The sequence below is a fragment of the Panthera uncia genome, chromosome C2 (assembly GCF_023721935.1).
Source record: "Panthera uncia isolate 11264 chromosome C2, Puncia_PCG_1.0, whole genome shotgun sequence".
NCBI lineage: Eukaryota > Metazoa > Chordata > Mammalia > Carnivora > Felidae > Panthera > Panthera uncia.
In genome coordinates, this window is record NC_064810.1 from 17596356 (window position 1) to 17623892 (window position 27537).

The 27537-nt window shown below is 40.1% G+C and overlaps 1 protein-coding gene and 1 long non-coding RNA gene across 5 annotated transcripts in view; one reads left to right on the forward strand and one right to left on the reverse strand.

Moving 5' to 3' along the window:
• CYYR1 (cysteine and tyrosine rich 1) overlaps positions 1-27537 on the forward strand; it is a 107246-nt gene that overhangs the window by 41649 nt on the left and 38060 nt on the right. The gene's annotated exons all lie outside the window — the stretch shown is intronic.
• LOC125921730 (uncharacterized) overlaps positions 2110-27537 on the reverse strand; it is a 284908-nt gene continuing 259480 nt past the window's right edge. For all 4 annotated transcript variants that reach the window (XR_007457472.1, XR_007457471.1, XR_007457470.1 and 1 more), the window contains 3 exons: positions 19008-19181; positions 6953-7022; positions 2110-5341 (listed from right to left, as the gene is read on the reverse strand). This is a non-coding gene — a long non-coding RNA (uncharacterized LOC125921730). The remainder of the gene's footprint in view (positions 5342-6952; positions 7023-19007; positions 19182-27537) is intronic.

Consider the following 27537-nt stretch of genomic DNA (forward strand, 5'->3'; position numbering starts at 1 on the left):
TTTTCCCCATTTTAGGGTCTTTCCAACAAATTTCTAGCAAATGCTATTTACAGGAATTTCTAAAAAGAGACCAAAGGCTTTTAATTGTAAACCTTTTGAGCTAAAAGCAGAAATTCAGTAACTAACAAAATGGTAACATTTTGGCTCAAAATTAATATTTCTATTTCTCTTCTGCCAAAATGGTTTGCTTCTTTTTGATTGATAGTTAACCATATTTCTACCGGAGCATTTCCAGATTTTTAAGTTTTTCCTTTACCCTTTCTTTATAGAATTGCTAAAGTTTATTTCTTGACATTTCTGTATGATGTTTTCATAAAACAGTCCACTCCTTTGTCTAACTATATTTTGTCTGAGCTTTTTTTTTTAAAAAAGGTAACAATAATGCCTTAATATTCATTACCTCAGACTTCGTAAAATATCGTATTTCTAAAGACACAATAGGTGAACAGAACCTCTGATCGCTGAGGTGTTACATTATTTGAACAAAATATTCTCCGGGGACCTATGCAAGATTCTGATACCTAAAACCTGAATTTAGCTTTGAATTTGGCAGTGGAGCTCTTAGTAAAATAGCAGTGCTCCGGAGGAGCTGAGCTTTCTTTATGTATGATTCATCTGGCCATATTCACGCAAACTAAAAGAAATGTACAGAGACAGCAACGAAATGGAATACGTTCATCCCAACATAAGCCAGTTATACTTGATGAAAGTGGGAACCATTCAACAATCAAGTAACTGGGGCGCCTGGGTGGCTCAGTTGGTTAAGCATCTGACTTCGGCTCCAGTCATGATCTCATGGTTCGTGGGTTCAAGCCCCGCGTCCGACTCTGCTGACAGCTCAGAGCCTGGAGCCTGCTTCAGATTCTGTGTCTCCCTCTGTCCCTACCCCACTCATGCTCTGTTTCTCTCTCTCTCTCTCTCTCTCTCAAAAATAAAGAAACATAAAAAAAATTTAAAAGTGAAAGATTTCTAAATTCGTGGATAATATAAAGAACTACTATTAGATATTCTTTTTTGGTTGACTTTCTAACCTTCGAGGTTTATACAGCATTCCTTGAGAAAAGTAACAGTGGTTTGACTTTAATTTGTTATGTAACTTGGGTTATGCTACATAATTAAAATATAATGAGCTTACGGAACTTCATGCCTGAAAAAAAATTAAAAACCGTAATATTTTAGAAGTTGTGCTTGCAGCTTATTGACAGGAAACACTTGTTTTGGTAATATTTTGGCCTGTGGACAAAGAAAAGTAGGAAGCTGGCAGTGCTCCTGGCCTTTGCTCTGGCTTTAATTTGCTTCAAATGTCCAAATGCCCTTCTCTATGTTTCCTGGACAGAAGAAAGTTATGTGAGGGCAGCCTTTCCTTGACTTCTGATCATTCATGTCATAAACACAATATTTGCAAGAAAAATAAAAAACAATAGAAGTGTCCAGAGCTTCTTCTCTGAAGGAGTCAACTTTCTTTACTGTCTAATTCATTGCAAGCGATTGACTTGAACTCTTGGCTTATGTTGTGCACGGAAAGGAATGCCTTCGCTCAGATTTTTGAGAATTAACAGGGCCGCGGTGCTTGGAGGACATGGGATTTGTTCTCTAGATGGGGTTCCTGAATCTTAAAATGCCTCACCTTCCTGTCTCCTTTGATATCTAGAACCCTGAAGTAAGGACAAGAGTTCCGAAACCACTTTAAAGATGCAAACAAACAAACAAAACCAAGAGTCACAGAGGTGACGTGTTTCCCATAAGGCTCCTACAGTCACTTAGTTAAAACAGTTGTAGTAGTGGGCTCAAAAAGAAGATGGGAGAAAAAGAAATAGAAATATACAGACGTTAGTCAGGATGTTCATCAGGGCTGAGGCCTCTGGAGAATGATTTGATTTGTATTTTATTGTAAATGGCCACTCACTTTCATGTGGAGTCCGGATTGTAAGGGGCGAGAGAGAAAGCAGGGACCCCAGTTCAGAGCCACTTTGGGGAACAAGAGAGAGGAAGATGATTGTGATCCTTCTATAGGCTACGATAAAAAAGAAATTTCTATAAATAAAAAAAAATAGGGACAAGAATATCTATTCTGTTACTAATTCAAGATTTTTTTTTTCCAGGAGCTTCCTGGCCTCATCTTATCCACCAGAGTCAGATTTCTAAACTAATTCAATTCTCTCTCTCCTCTATCCGACACCTTCAATACTTTTTCCTCACCTTACATACGCAACTCCAAACTCTTAGGATGGTCCCAAGGCTCTTTGGAGCCTGGCCTCATCCTTCCAGACTTCCTTTCAGCCAAGCTCTCCACCCCTGTCCCCTAAGCCTGTGTTCTCACAAAACTGAACGGTCACGCTTTCATACCTGTTGTTCTTTGTGCCCAGAACACTCTAACTTTCTTCCTGGCCTAGAAAAACATAGTCATCTTCCCAGTGCCAATAACCCAGATCTTTTCTGGGAAATCAGTTATCCCAGGGATAAAACCACCATTGAATTCATTTCCCTAATAATGTTTTTCACAATTTATGCTCAATAGCTGTGTCTCCATCTCTCCCGATAGACAGTGAGATTCTCAAGGTCAAGAACCTGGTCTTTTTATCTTTTCTCATCATTGTATCCCTCAGTGTATGGTAGGGGCTCATCAGTGCTGATTGAAATAAATTAAGGTCTGTCTCATTATAAAAAAATAATGACAGGTAAAATAAAATATTTTCTCTAGAAAATCAAGATGTGAAAGCAAAAGGTCCATTTTGATCAAAACAAAACTAAATTTTGTGAGCAATCAAACTGTACATAAATTGAGAGTATTCTTCTGATATATAAATAACCCTTAAAAAGTACCATCTGTGCATTTTTCCACGTCAGTGTTTTTTTAAGTTTTTTTTTTTTTTTCCAAAGAGGGGTGATGTCACAGGTTCCTTTAAGAGTGTGATAAAAACTGTTGGATCATTTCACAAATTCATATGAACACACAACTTTGCAAATAATTTTGGAGGCTTTCAAGCCCACTAAAATCCCCTCATGGGATAGATCAAGACTAGGTGAAAGTATCTTCTGTAAGCTTTTAAAAATATATGGTAAATCTTCTCTATAGTTGGAATATTGCTCACATTGCCAACTGTTACTGTTCTCATAATGTGTCAATGTGCTAATAACTAAAGGTGAAATATTATGTTGTAGGCAGCATATCGTTTTGACAAAATATCACATAGAACATTACAACATCAGTATAAAACTATGTGGATTTTCATTCCAGATAGAATTCATTTGCAAATGATCACAGTGTAACCTTTTCAATCTGTACCACCACAGATCCTTTCCTGAAGGGCAAAACAGCTAACAAGGAGCTCCAAAAAGAGAGAGACAGAGAGAGAGAAACATTTTAAATCCTACCTTAATCAGCTAAAGAAATTAGTTGAATTCTTCCCAAATGTGAGCAAATATTTTATTCTCTCTCTTCCTGTTTTTTTTTTTTTCCTTTGCTTTTAATTCAGAAGCTATGTCACAGATGAGCTATGAGTAGGTATAACAGAATGTATAGCGTGTATCCAGGACTGATTTTGTTGATCATTCTCTTTGGGACGAGATACACTCAAGAGTTCAACAGAGGTAGCAGTCCCATCAAGGATTGTTTAAAAAAAAAAAATGATGGCAATATTTTCACTTGGTCAAAATTAAAACAAATTAACGGAGGCCATTATTAGCTATTATTGATTGATGTGAATTTGAATGTTCCTTTCGGGTAAGTTAGTCCTGATGGTTCTTATGGGAGTTTGTTTGAAGTTGGTGTCCATTCATTGTACCACCTGCTCACAAAATGTAAGAATTAAAAAACATACCCGGGCATTTCTCGAGGTGAAATGTATTGGCAGAGCTGTATCTATCTAAATAGATTTCTTTAGCATATGTATAAAGTCGTTTCAGTCTGGGCTAGCTAGCATCGGTAAGTTAACTCATGGAGAACCAAGGTCGCTGATTTCATCTCTGAAAAATACCTCTCACCTGGATTACTGCCATTGCCTCCTAGTTCTCTTTCTCAGGTTAACCTCACTCCTGACCGTCTCTTGTCAGCCCAGCAACCGGAGGGATTCCTTCCAAAACCCAATTTTGGATCATGTCACTCCTCTGCTCAGAACCCTTTAGCAGCACCCTATGTCCATGTAGAGTAAGAGCCAAAGTTCTTAAATGGTCTCCCAGTCCCTCTGGACCTGACCTGCTAACCTCTGACCTCATCTCCTACCATTTTCCCCCTGCGGCACTCTCCCTCAGCTACGCTGACCTCCTTGCTTGACTATCTGAGACCCAAATTATTCTCCTTCTCTGGCGGCTGTGCCATCTGCTTGGAGTGCCCTTTTCCAGGTGTTTGCCTGGCCAACTCTTTCACCGCCTTCAAGTTGTTGTATCTCAACTCGCTTGTATCCCTTCCTCTCATCCTCCTTATCCTGCTGACTTATCCTTTTATTCCTTGTAGAATTTAGTATCTTCTGACAATATTTGTACTTTGTTATGTTTATTGCCTGTTCCTCCACTCCTTCCAAAATGTAATCTCTTCAAGGACAAGTGTCTTAATAATGTATTCCAAATATCTCAAATAGTACTTGGCACATGGTAGGCTCTCAATAAATATTTGTTGAATCAAATGAATGAATTGATTACTATACAGCCTAAGATTTACATATTGATTCATTCTGAAGATACAACAATGAATAAGAAGACAGGATCCTGTACAAAAACTAACCGATGTTGTCTCTACCATTAGGATCTATGTTAAACTGTTTGCCACTGACCACAGACAGCCCTGAGTAAAGGAACAGGGATGGTTCTACCACATCTATTCAATTTTGGGAGAAAAGACATCTGTTGCAAGGATTTCAATGATACTTCAAGAATGTAAATTACTGCCTAATTTTTGAACTCAGAGTGAGACATGATCCTGAGCCCTTTCCCATTCTTAAGGTAATCAGTTGGTGTAAAGCTAAATCCTACCATTTGTTGGTATGTCAGCAGGCTGAACTTTAGGAGGATAATAGTCTGAGAGCCTCGTAAAACACGGATGTACAAGGAGTAAAGTAGCATAATTTCTTCTTTTCATAATGAGATTAAAACAATAGCTTCAAAAACTAGTGTCCTAGACAACCATGCTGGGTGTCTAAGTCTGGATCTCAGACGATTGCAGATGTAGGACCAGACACGTCTCAGCATTGCCTTCCCAAATGCTCAGAGAGTGGCACCAACATCTTCAGCCAGCTGTGTGCAGTCAGCATAGGTGCTGTGACACCAAGATTCATGATCTTGTCGGCCAAGACTTCAAGGGCCACGTGAGAGGAACACTGACAATCCTTATCCTCTATCCAGTTTGCTGTAACAGAATAGCATACTGGGTAGCTTCAACAATCGACATTTATTTCTTCTAGCTCTAGGAAGTCTAGACTTCTAGGGAAGTCTAAAATCAGTTAGCATGGTTGAGTGCTGGGTCCGGCCCCTGTTTCTGATTTAGAGACAGCTGCTTTCTTTCTCCACTGGAGGCGGGGGTGGGGTGGGGGGGTAGAGACCAAGCTCATAAGTGGACTAATCCCATCATGGGGGCTCTACCTTCTTGACCCCGTCTAAATGTAATTGTTTCTCAAAGGCCCCACCTTCACATATATTGCACTGAGATTAGGCCTTCAACATATCAATCTTGAGGGGACACAAATACTCAATTCGTAATAGTCCCCAAGAAATATCTGTGCAAATTTTCCGGGGCTCCTAGAGATTTAATGAAGAATTGTCTGGTCTGTGTCAAGCCCTGGGATTTGCTACGCCTTCTCTACCCACCTTCATCTTACTTGTGCCAATATGTCTGATACCTCATCCACTTGAGTCTTCTTTTAGAGAAAAAAATAAAGAAGGAAATATTTTAATATGAACTGAATATATCTAAATGGGTGACTAAGTTTTCTGCTACATTTTTCTTTCAGTAGCAAGCCATTTCTAGGAAATAATTAGGTTTATCTGACAGCAGTACTTGAAAGATTAGAAGTAATACCATATTAAAACTGCATATAACATGAAAAGTAAAAAAAAAAATGGATTCTAGAAAGAATCAGCTCAGATAATCCTGTACAGGGTGTTCTATTTCTTTCTTATAATTCACTTTATTTGATAGGTACATTATTTTTAGCCTTAATCGTAGTCAATATTATAATTGGTTAGATTATCCTAGTGAATTCTTCAATCCTGGCTAAACATTTCTTTTATTATTCCATAGAATCCCTTCATTACTTGCTGGCTTGTAGAATAATCTTCATATTAAGTTAAGCAAAGAATTTTAAAGCAATATCCTTAAAGTATTTAACACATTCTAGAGGCCAATATAATTGGCTTTAAGTTTTATGTATATTAAGCCATAATATTGTCTATTTACACAGACAATTTAAAATGATTGCATTTTGGGAGGCCTCTATCAAAACGAGGGAGCTTATCCAGCAGAAACCATCAGATATTCTCTCATTAATATTTTTCAGGTGCAGTTTCCAGAAGAATATATTTTATATTTTCAGCTTTAGTAATAGTTAACTTTCTTATAATAACTGCACACTCAAGATTATTTTTTTCATAATTTAGGACAACCCTAAATGGTTGTCCATCAATAAATGCATTAATATTTATCAAATGAGAAAAAAATACCCTTTAATACGCTTTTAAAATGTTCTAAATATAAGTCTTTCAAGGGGTCCCTGTGAACTATCAGACTGTTACAATGATGTAAATTATACAATAAAAGAAATTATACAGTTATTTAAATAGCACTTCTTAGAAGAATACACGATCAGAGGAAGAATACTCGAATCAGTATTTTTGTTAAAGACTTTGAAAAACAGATTGTATGCCAATAGGCCTGTATATCCTACTGGTAGTGAAAAGTACTTTTAGACTCAGATCCTTACATTGGCTTTGGAACTGGTATAAAATGAAAAGCCTTAGTTACCTTCAATATACCGTCGTCTTCCATTTCATACAACTGCTTCATTCAAAAGAATTCCAGTGACCGGAAAGAACTGTATTAATTGAAAAGAACCAAGTCAAACATAAGGTGAGTGTGGGAACAAACCTCCGAGGGAAAAAATGCCCACATTGAGGAGCCTAAGAAAGTGAAATTTCGTGTGTACATTGTTCTTTAATACATTTTTGAACACTTTTTGTATGAATGCCATTCTAAGGCACTGTTGCTGGGGTGGGGGGTGGGGGGCGGACAAAAAGATGTAAACAAACTCTAAAGCTCCTGGAGCTTATATGCAACTATTATTTCAGATTAAGGATAGAGCCATATAAATGGCATAGAAAGAAATGTCTATCAGAGTGGAGGAAAGAAAGAGATTACCATTTCTGCATAAAGAGATCAAGGAGGGTTTTATTGAGGGAACATTTAACATGCAGGGAACGAGGTGTACCAGGGTTAATTGGAAGACGGTGAGTACCCAGGGGGACTGAGCAAACTAAAATAAATCTGGAAATGGAACTTGGACATGTTTGTGAAAATGACTTGGAAGGCCAGAAATCCAGAGCACCTGACCACAGCAACCAATATGTTTTTAGATTTTTTCGTGTGCAGGTTGGCACATGGGACACAGAGTACCCATGAGTGAGTTGTGAGTTTGAGTTCATTGGGCCAGTAATAAAAGAGACAAATATCTGTGCTCTCACATTTACCATGTTGAACTGTAAAAAGACCGTTTTGTCATTTCTCTATCTGCATTATTCATTTAATAGATATTTATTGAAAAAGTGTGACGGGCAATGGTAGGTAGCAGGGGGAATTGGTGTGGCTTCATTTATGGCTGCCTTCTTACCTCAGCTCCACTAATAATCTCTAAGCCACAGTTTCTTCTTCTGTAAAATGGGGATATGCTGCTTCCTTGCAGCTCTTATGCATGTCAAATGAGGTATTGTAAGTAAAAGCCTTATCAAGGCCTGACGTGTGGTTAGGGCTCATTTAATTCTCTCTACCCTGGCCTTTCCCAGGCTTTGCTCTCCCCCTCCCTCTGCGTCTCTTGTCTTCCCCCACTGCTAGAGCCACTTAAGCCTTCTTTATAGATTTCTCTGCTCCATAAATCTCAGAATTAAATCCAAACCTAAGCAAGAATAATTTAAGGAGTCCTTACACAATATTTGGGACTCAGCTCCAGTCATTGTCTTGGTAGTAGCCTAGCTCTGACCTTGAGTGTGTTTCTGTCTTTGGACTTTTGCCCAGTCACCTCTTTACAACTCCGGTCTTTCTAAGACCCGGCTGCTATTTTCTCCTGGCCAAATGCCACAGCCTCACTTTATCCCCTTTTTTATTGGCTCTGTTGCCCTGGACCCCGGTCTGGTGAATGGAATCTCACTACTTATTGAATGTTGCCGATGTTTAGGGCCTGTCTGTTCTTCGGTGTATTTGCCTGCTTCTGGGTTGGGTCCTGGGCTTGTGCCCTTCCAAGATTTTGTTTGTTTTTATGGAACTGAGCCACCCCTCCCCATAGCAGCTTTATTAGAGCACTGACTTGGGTCTTTTGCCATGCCACTGGAATTTCCTTGGACACTGCAACTAAGGAAATACGTGATTGCCCGTGTGCAGAGGCCTGGATGGATGCTGGCATTTGTCCCTCAGTCGACCGGGATCGTCACCAGGCCTGTCCATACCCACACCATTCGTAAAGGTACAAAGGGAACCTAAGGCAAGTCCTTACACTCAAGGATTGCAGGACAAAGTAGGAGAAATGACACAAGAGTATGACTAAGTAGAGTGCAGGGCAAGATACGGTAAGTGTGTCAGAGAAGATCAAGACACTGCGAATTCACAGAAGCGAGGAATCCTATCAGGTAGACGCATTTCTGAGCTGCCAGGTTCAAAGTGACATCTGAGCTGGGATTTCAGGTTGGATATCAACAGACAGATGAAACTACACAGATGTCAACACACAGCTAGAACATGGAAGCAACATAAAAAGCTACAGGGTACCGAGGAAAGAGTAAGTAGTGGGTGGGAAGGCTGGAGAGAATCTGGTCTGGGCCTAGCTTATGGAAAATCTTAAATGCCTAAGCTCGAGAAAAAGCACTTAAAGGGATGAGTATTAGAGATCAGGTGTAGTAGACAGCCACACAGGCTAGGTACCACTCAACCCCAGGAGGTCCCATTTGCATAGTGGGGGCTGGCAAACTTCTGTTTTATTTGGCCAGACAGTCAATATTTGAGGCTTTGCAGACCATGTGGTCTGTGTTGCAACTGCTCAAATCTGCCTTTGCAGCCAAAAGAAGGCACAGACAGCATACAAACAAATGAGTATAGATGTGCTCCAATAAAACCTTGTTTATGGACACTGAAATTTGAGTTTCACAGCATATTATTATTTTGATTGGTTTCAACCATTTAAAAATGTAAAAAAAAAAGGGGGGGGGGGCGCCTGGGTGGCTCCCTCAGTTGAGCATCCGATTTCAGCTCGGGTCATGATTTCATGGTTTGTGACTTCAAGCTCCGCATCGGGCTCTCTGCTGTCAGTACAGAGCCCCCTTTGGATCCTCTGCCCCCCTCTCACTCTACCCCTTCCCCGCTCATGCCCTCTCTTTCAAAATTAATAAACAGTTTTTTAATATAAAAGATGTTTTAAGGGGCGCCTGGGTGGCTCAGTCGGCTAAGCGTCCGACTTCAACTCAGGTCACGATCTCGCAGTCTGTGAGTTCGAGCCCCACGTCGGGCTCTGGGCTGACGGCTCAGAGCCCGGAGCCTGCTTCCGATTCTGTGTCTCCCTCTCTCTCTGCCCCTCCCCCATTCATGCTCTGTCTCTCTCTGTCTCAAAAATAAATAAACGTTAAGAAAACAGATGTTTTTAGCTAATAAGCATACAAAATAGGCAGCAGACCAGATTTGGCCCATAGGTTATTATTTGCCGACCTCAATCTAGACTCCATGTGAATGATACTCCTGGAATTAAGATACAGGCCATGATTGAAAACCATTGATGGCATTTATTAAAGACAAGCACGATACTGTCAAATCTGAATAAGAAAGAGATTAGTAAGAAGAGAGACAGAGATAAGAGATCATAGTTCAAGCTGTGTGTATCTGTGTGTGCACGTGCGCTATTTTGGACACAGTTTTTAACTGCCATGTAGAAAGTTCCTTCTGATTCGGACTGTTTATTTTTCTATACTCTCTATTCCAAAGTGTCCACACAATGTATGGTCATCAACTTGGAACTGTGACCAGCTCTGTGAATGTCTTTTATCCACGAGAGCAGCAGAAGTGTTTCAAGAGAAGAAAAACAATCATTCTCGAGGTTGTAATTTTCGTGGGAGGTGGGAAGCAACCCAAACCCTTGAGTCAAGGCAATAGTACATACAAGTTGTTAGCAAAAGGAAACAAAGGAGCATTCGCTTGGCAATAGCCCGGACCTATTTTATCATAGCGTCACATAAAACATCCCATAAAATTCACTCCCTGTGCTTTCTGTTACGCTCCATTTTAAAAGCCAGCACTTGGCCATGTGTCAGAAATCTTGGTTCGGTGACCTTCTGCTTCAGAAGGCTTTATCTCATTGTTGATATGCTATCTGCATTCCAGCACGTGGCCGTGGGTATCTATTTGCAGCTGGCTTTATTGGATCCATTTCTTTTGTTCGTCACCGTAGAGTTAGGTGGGCCAATGACCAGGCAGAAAAATTCCATGACAAAGTTCAATTAGCAGATTTTTACGTGGATTTTTGTGGGTTGGTTACCACAGTACTGACTGGTTCCTGGACTCTAATATTTTAGGCTGTAACCGATCTGTGACCTTTCAATGACCGTAAAGGTGTTCCTAATGTTTCGCGTGTGTAGAATACTGTTACTAGCAGCAAGAAACGTTTTCTGAACTAGAATCATAGGGGGAGCTTCTGTGGAGGCCCATCTGTTTAATGTAGGAAATACTCGTCTATCAGACATAGATACATGCAGGCAGAATGAGCTTTCTCAGAAAATAAATGGCAGGCTGAGTTAAAAAGAAGCTCTCTATAGGGACAGTCTGTCACTTTAAAACAGGTGACTTGGACTCTTTCTGTCATGATGCTGTAGATTCCACAGAGTTTTCCAGAGAACCCAAAGCATATTTTAATAGTAGAATTCACACATTTGAGTATTTTGCATGACATCTATTTATAAGATTACACCTGTTATTGATGACATTTTTTGCATATGGAAAAATGATCAATAATCATGATTATCATTATTACCATTAAAATTTCACCATCACGAGCAATCTTGAGGTGACTTACAAAATAACTACATGTACGTTCAGTACTGTTTGATGTCTGACAACAAATATACTCATTAATTAGCCAAATCTGTAAAAATTGATGTCTTTAAAAGACTTTGATATGGCCTCAAATACATGGTAATGAAATTTTTCAAATAGCTGACAGTTGGCCAGTATTATACCCTGTCCTAACTACACATCCATCCTTGGAATATAGGGTCGGCTTTGTGGCCTAGTAGCTGATCTAGGTAGACGCTCTCTAGCAACAGAGCATCAGATACCACAAGAGCCGCCAAACTTGTGCTTTGGGTAATCTTTAATGTTTAACATATATCATAATTTCCTTTGCATTTTCTTCATACTCCGTACATAGAAAACACACCAGTGCTGATAGGTAAACAGCTCCTTACTTCGCTGCTTAGGCATCTCAGCCGTTAAGCAAGCAAGACTGGACATGGTACCGTTGTTTACGGCTCTAACAATGTTGATGTAGAACAGCATAATTCGTTATATCTCATCCAGACAGGCTTTCTAGGTTTCATACTGCATTATTTATGTACTCGCATTTGAACAGTCGCCTAAATACAGTAATTCTGCTTGCAGACTTTTGTAGCGGAAACTAAAAAGTCTCGCTAATACAAGCAGGGTAGATATTATTTTCCCCATTTGGTGGATTTGAAAACTGAGACCCAGAGGTAATGATTGATTTACTCAAGACAACGTGGGTAGTGACTGGTTCAACAAGATCTATGCTCAGCTCTGCTGGATCCTACTCCTGTGCTCTCTCCATCTTAAGGAAGCCATTCCAAAGCTGGCTGTTGTGCGAAACTTGAGAAGTGCTCACCAATGCCCAGCGTTCCTTTCCTTGAAGGGCCCTTAGAAGACTACACTTCCCAACCAGTCCTCTTATAGTTAAGTGGGACCATGGAACTAGCTGACCATTGGACCATGAGCAGAAGTGATGTATGTCACTTCTGGCCTGAGTTATGTAAAAGACTCTGTGGGACCTTTCAACACAATCTCCTTCCTTTTGGGGGCAAGCATGGAGGCCATATGTTGACCGATTGGGGCCATGAGCTACAATGAGCCTGGACTCCTGAGTCACTGCATGGAGGAGAGCCATCATGGTTAGTCACCTGACTTAAACAGACTTTGAGGAAGAAAGAAGCTATCTCAGTTAAGCCACTGAGTTTTGGGCTTGTGAGTCAAGGCAGCACAAGCTCAGCCTATTCTACTAAAACCCATCTAGATCCTCTCTACAGATGCTATCAACAGATGCTATCACCATTATCTCCCGCTATGATGTTGGGAGGGAGTACAAAAATTATACTTTGGCACTACTGAGAAAATAAAGCAGAAGGTAATATCAGGGTGCCTGGGTGGCTCAGTCGGTTAAGTGTCAGGTCATGATCTCACAGTTCGCGAGTTTGAGCCCTGGGTCGGGCTCTGTGCTGGCAGCATGGAACCTGGATTCTGTGTCTCCCTTTCTCTCTGCCCCTACCTCACTCACGCTCTCTCTCTCTCTCTAAAAAATAAATAAACATTTTTTTTTTTTAAAAAGAAGGTAATAGGGATTGGTAAAAAATTAGCTGCCACAATTTAAAATCAATGGTCAAGGAAGGACTCACTTAAAAGATAACATTTGACCAATAAGTCAAAACCATGCAGATAAATCTGCAGGAAACACATTCTCAGCAAAAGGGAATGGTCACGCTTCTGACATTTGAGGAGTAGCAAAGAGGCCAGTGTAGCTGGAATACAGTGACTGGGGGAAGACAGTAATGAGAAATGGAGTCAGAGAGTTAAGGAGAAAGAGGCACATCATGGACAGCTTTGTGGGCTGTCATAAGGACTTTGGCTCTTACTCTGAGGGAAAGCAGAAACCACCGGGAAGTGTAGTGACATAGTTTAATTTATATTTTTAAAAGATTGTTTGCTAAAAGCCTATTTATGACGTTAAACAGTTATTTACATTGGATGATGTTGTTGCAATACAACCCTGATTTCAGGATGTGGGGTTTGGATACATGACTAATTCACACCAAACCGACGCTGGTGGTGTTAACTCACACTGCAAATTATATGGATGACAATCAGACCTCTATCAAGGTTCCCAGTGACACCCTAGACTACAGTGCCCTTATTTGAAACACTTGCCATAAAGCTATCAAAGAAATCCTTGCAAGAGTCCTTATTCTCCTGAACCTCCACTGTAAATCATCAAAAATACTTGCATATAATTTCAAACCAGCACTTTGAAGCACTGAAACCAGCGCTTGAAGTGTCCTAGGCAATGACAGAATGAAGACATTAATCTTCCAAACTCTTTGCTTTGTCATTTCCATCTGGATATTCAAAAGACACTTTTCGGCTCAGTGTCTCCCAAAATAGAACCATTCTCCACTCGCACCAGTCTACTACTCCAGAACCTAGGCCCACTGGATTCCTGGTCTTTGTTCAGAAAACCCTTATTACTCTGGTAGCTCAAGTCAGAAGCCCCAGAGATTGCTAACCATTTCTAGAAAGTTCTTTGTCCTACACAATTCAACCCTTTCCCCTCACTTTCTCCAGTGCAACCTCGAAGCCAGCCCGTGTTCCCTCTCATGCAAATTGCTGGAACAGTCCATAATGGATCTCCTAGGTCCCATTCTTTGCACACAGCTACACGAAGTATCTTTCTAAAACACGAATCTGATTGTGTCACTCCCCTCTTCGCAAGGATGAGCTAAACTCTTTGGACTTAAAGATCCCGTACCATCAAGTTCCTGCGTGCATTTTTAGCCACATCTCTTGTCACTTCTAGATTGCAATTTTTACAGCAGCTACACAAGACTGCTTGTTGTTTTCCAGAATCCTAAGCCACTTCACACATCTGTGACTTGGCACGTGCCCTCTGCTGGAATATCGTTTCACCTTGTCTGACTGGCAAATTCCTACCGCTTTCAGCCTCTGCTTATAGGTCACACCATCTGTGAAGCCTTCCCCGACCCCGCCTCCAGGGCCCCTCAGATGTAACTGTATTTCAGTGGTGCCTTAGAACTCATATCTGTTGCCCACACCACACAATACTTTATATGCCAAGCCCCTGAGACAGAGGGAAAGGATATATATAGGAGGTGATTAGTCCACGTTGAATGAATTAATAACTCTAAATACCATTCTGACTGTATTGCCTGGTGTTAATATAATTAAGGGAATGTCACATCTGTATGTTGACCCGCATCCTGTGCTGCTCAGTGGGTAGAAAAATGGCATTGTGTTATCACATCCTTCTTGAGGGAAAATGTAGTAATTTCTTTAAGTAGTTTGTTGGGTAAGTTGATTAAAAAAAACACTAATTTTGAATTTGTTTTTGCTCAGGTTTCTGGGTTGTTTGTTTGTTTGTTTTTGTTTTTTGGCTTTTTATTGCTTCAGATTGACTTATTTTTGTAATTCTTTGGCTTGCAGCCGATGTTATTAAATGATTACCATTCTTCTTAGGGCTGACCTCATTTTCTTGTCCAGCGGACGCTTTGACTATGAAGGGGAAACCTGTTGAGAAAAATCAGCCTCTAGCTTCTTGGTTCCTACGGGGATCTGAATTCTAAAACTGTGTAAAAATAGACTTAAGAGAGCAGCTACTCTAAAAGTAATAATCAAACAGCGGGAAAAAAGTAAAGATGCTTGATTTTTTAAGGGACTAGATTTTAATGATACCACATTGTTTAGTATTTATATTTTGTTCTTCTTTTTTTTTTTTTTTTTTCTTATTACAGGATAGCGCATGTTCTGTTGGGACATTGCTGTTTTTGCCTCATTAACTTGAAAGCCCTCTCTAGTCAGCATAAGGCATGTTTGGATGATGACTGCAATAATCTGCTGTTAGAACTGGCAGCTGAGTCATCTGTTTTTACAGGATGGTAGTGTAAAGAACTGAGTCATACATCTCGTGTCAAAATTGAGTGTGAATTTTAAAGTCAAACGTAAAATGAACCCTTGAGCGCACTCAAGTGAAAATCACGGCAACCCGAGGGCTGAGGGTTTTTGTAGCTACTATTTGATTTTTGACCCACTTGTATTATTATAGTCCTTGTATTTTCATGCAGCAAGTGGAAAAATCCAAGCTCAGAACTCACTAGCACTGTTATGAAGAGGATGATATTAGAAATGATTTGAGTTTTTCTGCGATTGTCTGTAAACTGTGATCCTTTGCTCATTATGGGCTTATTTTCTTGTACAGTCATCAGTGGTCTAGTGCTTAAATGAGGGGTTAGTGTCATTTTGGCAAGTGGGCACCCACCTAGATCGGGTAGGGAGCCTACATAGGTCAGTGCACCTTTTGGGCCTGTTTCTTTTCCCTAAAATGGAAGGATTCCCAGGCTGGGCACCTGCGTCAGGTATCCAAGGTAAGATTCGGAGCATAGAACACATTGATGATAGAAACGTGTGGAGAGCTGCTTCAGACCAAGAACACCAAGCTCATTCTGCTGTTGCACCATGATTTAACTCTAACTAGGACCAGAAAATCTTCTTTGGGGAATTTGAGTTTGAAAATGTAGCTGCCCGGGGGCATCTGAGTGGTTCAGTCAGTTAAGCAACCGACGGTTGGTTTCCGCTCAGGTCATGATCTCATGGTTTGTGGGTTCAAGCCCCATGTCGGGCTCTGTGCTGACAGCACAAAACCTGCTTGGGATTCTCCCTCTCCCTCTCTCTCTGCCCCTCCCCCACATGCTTTTTCTCTCTCTCTCTCTCTCTCTCTCTCTCTCTCTCTCCCCCTCCCTTCTCTCTCTCTCTCTCTCTCTCTCCCCCTCCCTTCTCTCTCTCTCTCTCTGGCTTTCTCTCAATAAATAAATAAACCTTAAAAAGAAAAATGTAGCTACCTGTACAGTTCACCTTCAGGTCTTTTTAAAGCTTATTTTCTCTGTCACCTTCTTAGCATTGGCCCAGGATGCTTTGGAAAATACAGTGCAATGATGGTTGTAGAATTTGTGAATCAAAAAATGCAATGAAACATCATTAATGTATAGTGGAGGGAAAGTCCCCTAAATATCAGATGAATGTCACACAGTTCATCAGCTGTTCCTGTCTAGAGAATACCTAACATAGTACAGATTAATTAGATTAAGGGCATGTTGATGACAAGGTGACTGTTGGCTAGAGGCAAGGGGACATTGAAGGTGGGTGAAGTAAAGGCAGTGGATTAGGAGTCAAGTCTAGTTGGGGTACAGAATGAAGGCTTTGAATTTCTCACAAGCCCCTTTTCTAGATTGGGAAGGGGATCCAAAGCCTCATATCAACAGAGTGATTGCCTTTGGGGCCTGGATGGTGTTTTGACTGTTAGTGAGCACAAGGGGGCTTATTGAGATGGTGGATAAGATCTACATGTTGATGAGTAGGGGTTTACATGACATATGCATAAAATCATTCATCAAGCAGTATGTTTAATATTTATGTACTTATGTAAGTTATACCTACACACACACACACACACACACACACACACACACACACACACAAAACAAACAAAACAGATGGGATAGAACTGTGCAGGACCTTGATTTTATACTTCTCCCAAGAATAAATAGTTCCTAATGCAGCATTACTGCCATTTCTTCTCTCACATCTCCAAAAAGCATTAAAAACACTTTTTTTTTCTAATCTTAACCTAGTTTCTTCAGAATGTACTCTTTGGTACTATGTAGACAATAGCTTCCTTTTATTTTCTTAAACAGCAGTTCACAATTAGCTATGTGACTCTGTCATTGCCCTCAAACTCAGTCTCAGAACTTTATGATCCTATTGGCTTAATATAACTTAATAGGAATGATAATGATAATAGCTCCTGTTTATTAAGTGCTTATAAAGTTCCAGGGACCTGGTTACATACCTACTTATTTGATTTTCATAACAACCTTAGGAGTTCCATACAATAAATATGTGCATTTTTCTTGCAAAAGAAAAATGAAGTTTAGGGAGGTTGAACAGCCAATACATGGTCACATTGTGAAATATGGCAGAAATTTAGTTTTGTCTGTTATTAAAGCACAATCTTAAGCTTTCTGGAATGTACCACCTCCCAGCAGCCTCCAAATGCTCATGGAGAGGCACATCTTAATTGCAATTCAGGCTTGTATGGCCTTTTACTTGCTTGGAGATAAAGAATTTTGGAGGAAATGTTAATTCTAAATAACGTACCATACCTTGGCAACCATGAGGCACTGTATGAAAAACGAAGTGTAATTAAGAGCATCAAAGCCATAAATGTTTAGCAAAGAAGGGCCATTGTTTTCTTTCTAATTTCATCTCTGAGCTGTGTTTCAATTCACATTAAATTTCTACTTTACAAAAGTTTTTTTTTCCTTTGAGCATGAACATTTAAAAAATAGTTTATCTGCCAGAAATGCAAAATATTACTCAAATACATCCTAGCTTCTTAAACAGGGCACACCTTCCACCAAATATTAATCTCTTCTTGATCCTTGGACACCATTAAGATGTGCTGCACTCTTCGATCCTAATCAGAATGTCCCAAGGTGATATGAGGCTCTTCTGGGTTTTCTTTACGGGATTTATCCGTATTATTTTATTATATTCCAAAATTATAATTATGTCACCATTCTTTTTTTTTTTATGTCATCATTCTTAACACCTGTCACCTCATGTAGTTACCAAAAGGTTTTTTTCCCTTGTAATGAGAACTTGTAAGATCTACTGTGTTAGCAGCTTTCAAATACACCATACAGCATTAATTATAGTTATTTCATTTCCTTTGTGTATGTACTCAGAAGTGGAATTGTTGGATATGAAAGTTCCACTGCTAATTGTTTGACGATCCTCCATACTGTTCTCCATAGTGGCTGCACCAATTTACATTTCCACCAGCAGTGCACCCAGAGAAGTTTCCCTTTCTCCACATCCTCGCCAGCATTGATCTCTGGTCATGTTGATGATGACCATTCTAACAGGCGTAAGGTGATATCTCAGAGTGGTTTTGATTTGCATTTGCCTGATCAGTCACGTTGAGCACCTTTTCATGTACCTGTTGGCCATCTGAATAACCTCTTTGGGAAAATGCCTATTCAGGTCCTTTGCCCATTTTTAATCGGATTATTTTCTTTTTCGTTATTAAGTTGTATGAAGTCTTCATATATTTTGGATATTAACCTGTTATCAGATGTATGATTTGCAAATATTTTCTCCCATTCTGTAGGCTGCCTTTTCATTTTGTTGATTTTGCAATATGGAGTTCTTATAGCTGTGTTTTATCTCCTTCACTCACTTTTTTTCACAGTTGGCCTTATGTAATTTTATTGAATTTTCTGCTTCACAACTCCTTTGGGCTAACGAGAATGTTAATAGAAAAATAACAGAGCTAAAAATACAGATAGTAGAGCCTTTTAGAATAGTTTGAAAAAATAGTTTGAAAAATTGGGGGGAGTGGAAACGTTCTTCTATTAAAAAAAAAAGTTGGGGCGCCTGGGTGGCTCAGTCGGTTGAGCGACCGACTTCAGTTCAGGTCATGATCTCACAGTTTGTGAGTTTGAGCCCCGCGTCGGGCTCTGTGCTGCCAGCTCAGAGCCTGGAGCCTGCTTCAGATTCTGTGTCTCCCTCTCTCTCTGACCCTCCCCACTCGTGCTCTGTGTCTCTCTGCCTCAGAAATAAACATTAAAAAATTTTTTTAAAAAGTGCACATTTAGGTTTTTTGTCCCACCTCCTTTTTGTATGGATTCGTAGAATTTAGATTTTTCTAAAGGTACTTTTTCTTCTTTGTATCCTATGCTTTAGTTGTTACGGTTACCTGAAATACGTAATATCCAGACAAGTGCTTTATGGTGATTTTAAAAAAATGCTACTTTCTCAGGAGCAAGCTGATGGTTTCTGTCAGCTCCTTATTAGATGCCTTAAATCTCCAAGAGGCCACAGCAATGGATGTTCAAGAGTGGTCTCCAGGCAACGGGATCCCTGGCAGTTACTGCAGAGAGAGGACACAAAAGTGAACAGAAATGAGATGAGATGGTTAGTTTGAAGAAAGGAAGAATTCAGCAGAAATGTAGATGTATTTGAGATATATATAGATATATATCAGAACTTTCTAGTATCTTGGAGATAGGTGTTGAGAGAAAAATTTTAATCTAGGATTTATTTCTTAAGTTAGATGACATTTTTAATCATTTATTCAGGAGTTGTTTAATAGCATTTACATTTTTATCAGTAAAATGTAATGCAGAGTACTCTGAAAATATCATTTTGATTCAATTTGATCCAATGCTCAAGTGACTTTTATCCTTTTTAAAGACTAAAATAAGCAGTTTAGGAAGGCGGGACTTACATGTTTCAAAGTGTGTCCCACGGCGAAAGAACAGACTCTAAATTATGTCACTAGTATCCAAAATAAATGAAGTCCCGGAATATTCTCTCCATTATAATAGTATCTCCAAGTGCTTTTAATGGTGATAAAATTGCCCTACTGAAATTAGGATCCACCTACTTTTATTTTCATTGTTCACTTACCTCCAGAATTGAGTATAAAACAGACACCTCTAACTACAGCACATACACTAAGACCATATTTGGGGAAAAAAACAAACATTGGGGGGAAAAAACTAACATATGTGAATAAAGAAGAAAAAGAAAAAAATTTATCACAAAAAATATTTATCTATAAGAGCACAGCACCATCTGTTCCACATGGTATTAAAGATCAGAGAATTTATTTCACCTTATTTTATTTTTTCAGGAGTAGAATTTAGTGATTCATCACTTATGTGTAACACCCAGAGCTCATCCCAACAAATGCCCTCCTTAATACCCATCACCCGTTTGGCCCGTCCCACTACCTAACACCCCTCCAGCACCCCTCAGTTTGTTTTCTGTATTTAAGAGTCTCTTACGGTTTGCCCCCTCTCCGTTTTTATCTTATTTTTGCTTCCCTTTCCCATGTTAATCTGTTTTGTTTCTTAAATTCCACATATAAGTGAAATCATATATCTTTCTCTAACTTATTTCCCTTAGCATAAACACTCTAGTTCCATCCACAGTGTTGCAAATGGCAATGGCAAGATTTCATTCTTTTTGATCACCAAGTAATATTTCAGTGTGTGTGTGTGTGTGTGTGTGTGTGTGTGTGTGTGTATGCCACATATTTTTATCCATTTGTCAGTCGATGTAAATTTGGGCTCCTTCCATAATTTGGCTATTGTTGATAGTGCTGCTACAAATATTGGGGTACATATGCCCCTTTGAATAAGCATTTAAAAAAAATTTTTAGGGGCGCCTGGGTGGCTCAGTCGGTTAAGCGGTTGACCGGCTCAGGTCATGATCTCGCGGTCTGTGAGTTTGAGCCCCGCGTCAGGCTCCGTGCTGACAGCTCGGAGCACTCTGTCTCTCTCAAAAGTAAATACACATAATGTTTATTTACTTTTGACAGAGAGAGAGAGAGAGAGAGAGAGAGAGCGTGCGCACGCGCACGCATGAGTGGGGGAGGGGCAGAGAGAGAGGGAGACACAGAATCTGAAGCAGGCTCCAGGCTCCGAGCTGTCAACACGGAGCCCAACGCCAGGCTCGAACTCACAAACCTTGAGATCGTGACCTGAGCTGAAGTTGATGCCCAACCAGCTGAGCCACCCAGACGCCCCTTGAATCAGCATTTTTGTACCCTGTGGATAAATACCTAGTAATGCAATTGCTCGGTTATAGGGTAGCTCTATTTTTAATTTTTTGAGGATTTAAACTAAACGTCTTAACATTAAAATTAGCTACAGCCCACTGGTGCATTACAACATAAAGACAAACAATATGGGAGAGAAAATAAATTTGTCATTAAATATATTATGAATGGACCTAGACAGCACTTTAAAGTATACAAGGAATTGGAGCCCTCTCAAAGAAAAGACAGACACTGCCATATCTAATGCTTCTGGGTGCAAAGACCAAGAGAAATTGTAAAGGCCAAAATAATTTAATATTTCCAGTTTGCTTGAGGGCTTTACAGCCTGGAATAATTAGCGTGCAGGAAAGAAACAGTGACTTTAACTTTCTTTTAAAATGCTCAGATTCATAAATAACATATTTGTCTCTTATTGCTCTATAAATGTAACTTACTACTGTCAAACTTGCTGTGCCTTTTCATCTGCTCCCCGACTATCCTCCAAAGCAAGCAATATTCATATCTCCATTTCATCTCTTTTTGCAAGACCAACAACAATAAAAGCAGTTATCAAATTTATACACAGCAGATGAATTCTGCCCATGCCACATTTTGAATTGGGGAGGAAAGTATCTTTGATCTCTTTGCCTTGGTTTTATTTCTGAACATCTCTGTCTTTAGTCCCTTGCCTTCCTGTACAGACTATTCTAAAATTTCAAGGCATACATTACATCGTGGGTGTTTAAACCAGTGCTTTATTTTAAAAAGTTAGCTAGATTTTTTAAGATGCAACGAATATCTCTCTATTCATATGTTTACGGTCATGGGTGGTCAGGTTTTGTTTTTGCTTTATTTTGTTTTGCTTTATTTTTCTACTTGGATAATATGTATATTCCTTTCTACCCTAACTCATTGAGGTATTACGGCAAGCAAGCCACGATCCTTTTGCTGCATGAATTTCCCATGTTTATTAAAATATCCTTATCCATTGATACTTTTTTAAAAAATTTTTTTAACGTTTATTTATTTTTGAGACAGGGAGAGACAGAGCATGAACGGGGGAGGGTCAGAGAGAGAGGGAGACACAGAATCCGAAACAGGCTCCAGACTCTGAGCTGTCAGCACAGAGCCCGACGCGGGGCTCGAACTCATGGACCGCGAGATCATGACCTGAGCCGACTGATACTTTTAAATGATACTTAACAACTCCCTTAGGATGTGCTCTTCATCTTCAGTGCATTTTGCAGACCATTATTAATTCTCACGACACTTCAGGGAGGTAGATAAGTGGGCATTACTGGCCAGAACTGTATTTGGTCTAACTGTGGGAATCCATGCATCAGGAAAACAAAATGAAATTGAGACCCATTACCACCACTGTACAGATGAAGGAAATGAGACCAAAAGATTAAGTGGTGAACCAAGGAGGAAAAGGGAGCCTGTGTGAATGGAATGGAAAAGCTTTTTCAGTTCTGCTACTCAACCCTACGTCTTTTGTATCTACCTGGTTGCACACCTTCCCCTTGGCTAGGGAAAACAAATGGAACCTGTGTGTGATGCATCCTGTACCAAAATTTCTCTTAAGAATGATAAGATGTAGCAAAGTTAAAGAAAAACATTGCTTAATAATCACACCATGATGTAAGTATCCTAAATTTAGCACTAGAACTGGGGAAGCATCTGTTCAGAGTGAACCTTTACCACCTTAGTGATTGTATTCTGAGGAAATACATTGATTACTGGGATGTCTTAGAGGAAATGTCTGTCTTTTTCTTTAAATGTCTAAACAGTATATTGAACAAGCAGGACGTTTGGTAAGCAAAATTCAACTCTAACCCACTACCTTTTCACAGGAAGCTTTTCCCCTGCTGTGGCTGAAAATTTGGTGGATCTGTGACTTTCCTGCTCACTCTTACTCCTTAAATCTTCTAAGTTCAAAACACTCCTGTTTGGAAATTAAAAAAATTTTTTTCTAATCTTTATTTTTGAGAGACAGACAAAGTGTGAGCAGGGGAGGAGCAGAGAGAGAGGGAGACACAGAATCCGAAGCAGGCTCCAGGCTCCGAGCTGTCAGCACAAAGCCTGACACGGGGCAGCTCGAACTCACAAACCGTGAGATCATGACCTGAGCCGAAGTCGGACGCTCAACCCACTGAGCCACCCAGGCGCCCCTCCTGTTTGGAAATTTTATTTTATTTATTTATTTATTTATTTATTTATTTATTTAAATGTTTATTTATTTTTGAGACAGAGAGAGACAGAGCATGAGCAGGGAAGGGGCAGAGAGAGAGGGAGACACAGAATGTGAAGCAGGCTCCAGGCTCTGAGCTGTCAGCACAGAGCCCGACGCGGGGCTTGAACTCACGAACTGTGAGATCATGACCTGAGCCGAAGTCAGATGCTTAACCGACTGAGCCACCCAGGCGCCCCAGGAAATTTTAAATGCCTAATTTAAGATGCAAACATTTCAAACTTCGGCCCAGGCTTCTCCCCATCTTCTCACTGTGGACAATATTTGGTGGGTCACCTGTGTTTGGAAGGAGAAATGTGGCCAAGTGCTTTTTCCCACCCATTTCCCACCCAGCAGCTCCCCCCCCACCCACCCCCCACCCCCCAGTGCATACCCAACCAACCGGTGTGAAAGTTGCAGGACAGAAGAGTGAAAAGAAGGGCACAGGAAAGTTCCAGCTCAGTTCCTAATACTTAGCCAGCTTCTTACCCTGTGCTGGGCCCCTCAGACAGCAGTCTTCAGGAGTTGGAGCTTCGCGGGGCACCTGGGTGGCTCAGTCGGCTAATCATCCGATTTGGGCTCAGATCATGATCTCACGGTTCATGAGTTCAAGCCTCATCAGGTTCTGTGCCGACAGCTCGGAGCCTGGAGCCTGCTTTGGATTCTGTGTCTCCCTCTCTCTCTGCCCCTCCCCCACTCGTTCTCTCATTCTCTCTCTCTCTATCTCTCTCTCTCAAAAATAGATAAACGTTATTTTTTTAAGGAGCTAGAGCTTCTCCTCGGCCGTCCTAACCTCAATGTAATGATATTAGGTGGTGGGGCCTTTGGGAGGTGACTGGGTTTAGATGAGCTCATGAGGGTGAAGCCCCCATGGTGAGATTAGTGCCCTTCTAAGACGAGGAAGGGACACTAGAGCTTTCTCTTCCTGCCGTGGGAGGATTCATTGGGAAGGAAGACAGGAACAAGATAGGAGGGGGGCCCTCGCCCAAAACCAAACCTGCCAACACCTGGATATTCAACGTCCTAGAGTCCAGAAAGGTCTGTCGAGAAAATAAATGCCTGTGGTTTAAGTCGCATAGTCTGTGGTATGTTTATCGAAGCCTGAGTTGACTAAGACACTGCTCTGTACTTGCTGGGGTGCAAATTCCCCACACCCAGCCCTTTCCCCCTCCCTCTCTGCACTGCCACAGACCCCCTTTCTGCCAAAAAGTATTGCATTTTGTTCCTTTTTCCTCTCTTTCCAGTTTCTCTTCCCATTCCTCAAGACCATGATTCTTCTTCAGCCAGTCTGATCCACTCACTGATATTTTGGCATCCCATGTGCATTCAGACCCAGGATCTTTTCACTAATATAGCCTCTTGCTTGGCTGTCCAACCTCATTTCTGGCCTCTTACTCACAAATGCCCTTGGATTCTGCTCTATGGGCTTTTTTCAGTGTCCCAAATGCACTGTATTTCTGCCTCATGTGTCTTTTTCTTGCCTTGTTGTATTAGTTACTTGTGGATGCTATAACAAATTACCAAAAACTGTTGCTTAACAGAGAACAACAGAAATTTGTTGTCATATTTCTGGGGGCAGAAATCCAAAATCAAGGTGTATGAAGGACCGTGCTTCCTCTGATGGCTGTAAAGGAGAATTCTTCCTGGCCTCTTCCAGTTTCTCATGGCTGTCCACATTCCTTGGGCTCATGTTCAAACTCCTGCCTCCATGGTCACCATTGCCTTCTCTTCTTCGGTCTGCCAAATCTCCCCTATGTGTCTCTTATAAGGATACTTGTCATTGGATTCGGAATCCATTTAGGTAATCCAGGGTCATCTCGTGATCTCAAAATCCTTAATTTAATTACATCTGCAAAAACTCTTTCCAAATAAGGTAACGTTCACAGGCTCTGGGAATTGAGACATGGACATAATCTTTTGGGGACCACCATTCCAACCACTATACTTGCCCATTACTTCCCTCGTCTCTTTTGCAACCTTCCGAGTAGCATCTCTGTCTCCATTTTTGCCTCTGCTCCATATTCTCTGACATCTTCCTGAAACACAACCCTATTCCTGCTACCAACCCTTCTGCTTTATAGTTTCCCCTTTACCATGGCTTTCAAAGCCCTTCATGATCTCATCCCAGTTTAGCTCACCAAACTCGCGTGCAACCACTAGTCAGATATCTTCCTGCCATCAAAACTGTATACAGTGCTTGCTGTACTGAACTTTTCTGTTTTGAAATATGCCCTGTTCTCTCTCTTGCTTTTCCACAGGTTGTTTCTTCTTCCTGAGTACTTTCTTTTCATCCTGGGCTAACTCACCTTTCAAACCTCATTTTAATTACTACTTCCTTGATATTTCTTACTGTCTTTTTGTTTAGTTGTCTTTCTTTCCTGGTAGAGAGGCCACTCGGACACCTTCTATGTCACTGTTGTGTCCACAGCTTCTAGACGTATACCTGAATAGGTACTTCATCCATAGATGATGAATACATGAAGAGATATATCCATCACACTTTTTCAAGAACTTATCAAATGTAAAAGATGGAAATCTTGTAAAGCCGATGACAAACTTAGCTGCTCAAATTTCAAACCAAATGAAAATATGACACAGGTGAAATAAAGGAAGTAAACGTGAGATTCAATTCAGACTTTCTAATTCAATGGAGAGCATAAAGTCAATATTTACACCTGGGTCTCCCTAAAAAAACCATGTTTTGCTTGGCTTTCAGTGTAGAAAAGAATATGTATTTCTTATGTTTTAAAACACAACATTCAGGCACCTTGATCTTCAATTGATTGATCCCCCAAAAAGCAATTATTAGTTTCACACTGTCATAATGTTGTTGTCAGGGACAGTATGTATGACTCCTTCTCAGGTGGGTCATGTGACATGAGCCACACTTCACTGAGTCCATGGCATTTTAATAACTTGAACTTAAAATAGTAAAAGACCAAATTATATTTGTTAGCCTCATGTGGTGCAAGAACTTCCCTTAGGGAATGATATGAGAAGCAAACTATCCTCTAGTAGCAAAAGGGAATAAAAGAGGTCAAGATTTATGGAATGGAGCTGAAAGCTTAATGGCTACTTTTCTTTGTAGGCATGCTTCTCACAGCACTCCTGCTAGCTGATTTGCTTTTAAAAAATGACCTTGTCTGTCTTATAGATTAAAATCCAAATTCTTGTTAATGGTTTATTTTATGTTCTGTGACTTGAGTGATAGAAGATTGATAAAACAGTCTTTGAAATCACAAAATGGTGAATTGATGGGCATGATCCCAAACTGTTTGCATGAAATCAGTTATTGGTGTTGTTCCCTAAAACTTTTTATGATTTGTATTTCCTAATGAGGGTACATTGGTGAGAAAGGATCATTTTTAAATTAAATCTGAGCAGATGTGTGAATATTTTAAGGACCATTCAAAATTATTAAGACTGCTGACTTTGACTTTAAGTTAAGAAGAAAAAATAGAAAGCTTTGGTGCCGATGCAACTTAGTTACATAAGCTGGGTATTCTTTAGGAACCTCTGTACATCATCAAAAGCAAATAATTAATATGTCACTGTCCAATCAATACCTGTCGTTACCAGCAGATAGTTTTGAGTTTGTCATCTCACTGAACCTTAGCAGTCCAAAAACAGGAGAAATCTGAGTAACGGTTATAAATGACTATAGGAAATTAAGGGTCACCTTCCCATTAAGATTCATTCACATCTGGTAGGAAACTGATCTCCCTTGCTAAATGTGGGTTGATCATAAATAGAATAGGACATTGAAACAATGGGATTGAATCAGTATGGCAATTTCTAGATTGCCGGGCTAAATTTTCTCCTCATTTAGGAAACAGCAATCTGCCTATTTTCATAGTCCAACATCTCTTTTAATGGCTATACATGTAAAGGTCGCAAGCATTGTTTAATTTCTGTACCACTTTATTAATATTTTACTAATTTTGTATATAAACAAATACTTTTCTCTATTGAATATTAATTTTGTAACTTCTTTCCACACTTTAAGTGCATTTAGTAGATTTGAGAATCTGAAATAGGACTGAAAAGAAAATAATAATAGCATTCATAACAGCACTCCATCCATTTAATTTCTGTAAATGAAAATGTGTTGACTTAAACTACTGTCTCTGTCTTGTTGAGAAATTGCTGCTAAAATCACCTTTTTTCCTCAGTTCCACATCACTGAATCCACCTGACTTTTCCCCTGGGCTCCATCCTTCACCTCCTGAACCAATTTCAACTGAGGCAGAAAGTCCTTAAGCAGCTTTAAACCCTCTTTGTTACACTTAGTCATTGATTACCAACTTTGACTCATATTAGCACCACCAGGGTAACATTAAAAATATAACCCCTAGCTGGATCTCATCCCCAGGGATTCTGATTTAATTGATTTGGATTAGGGCTTGGGCATCAGTATTTTTGTGATGTAATTTAAATCTAATGCGGATCCAG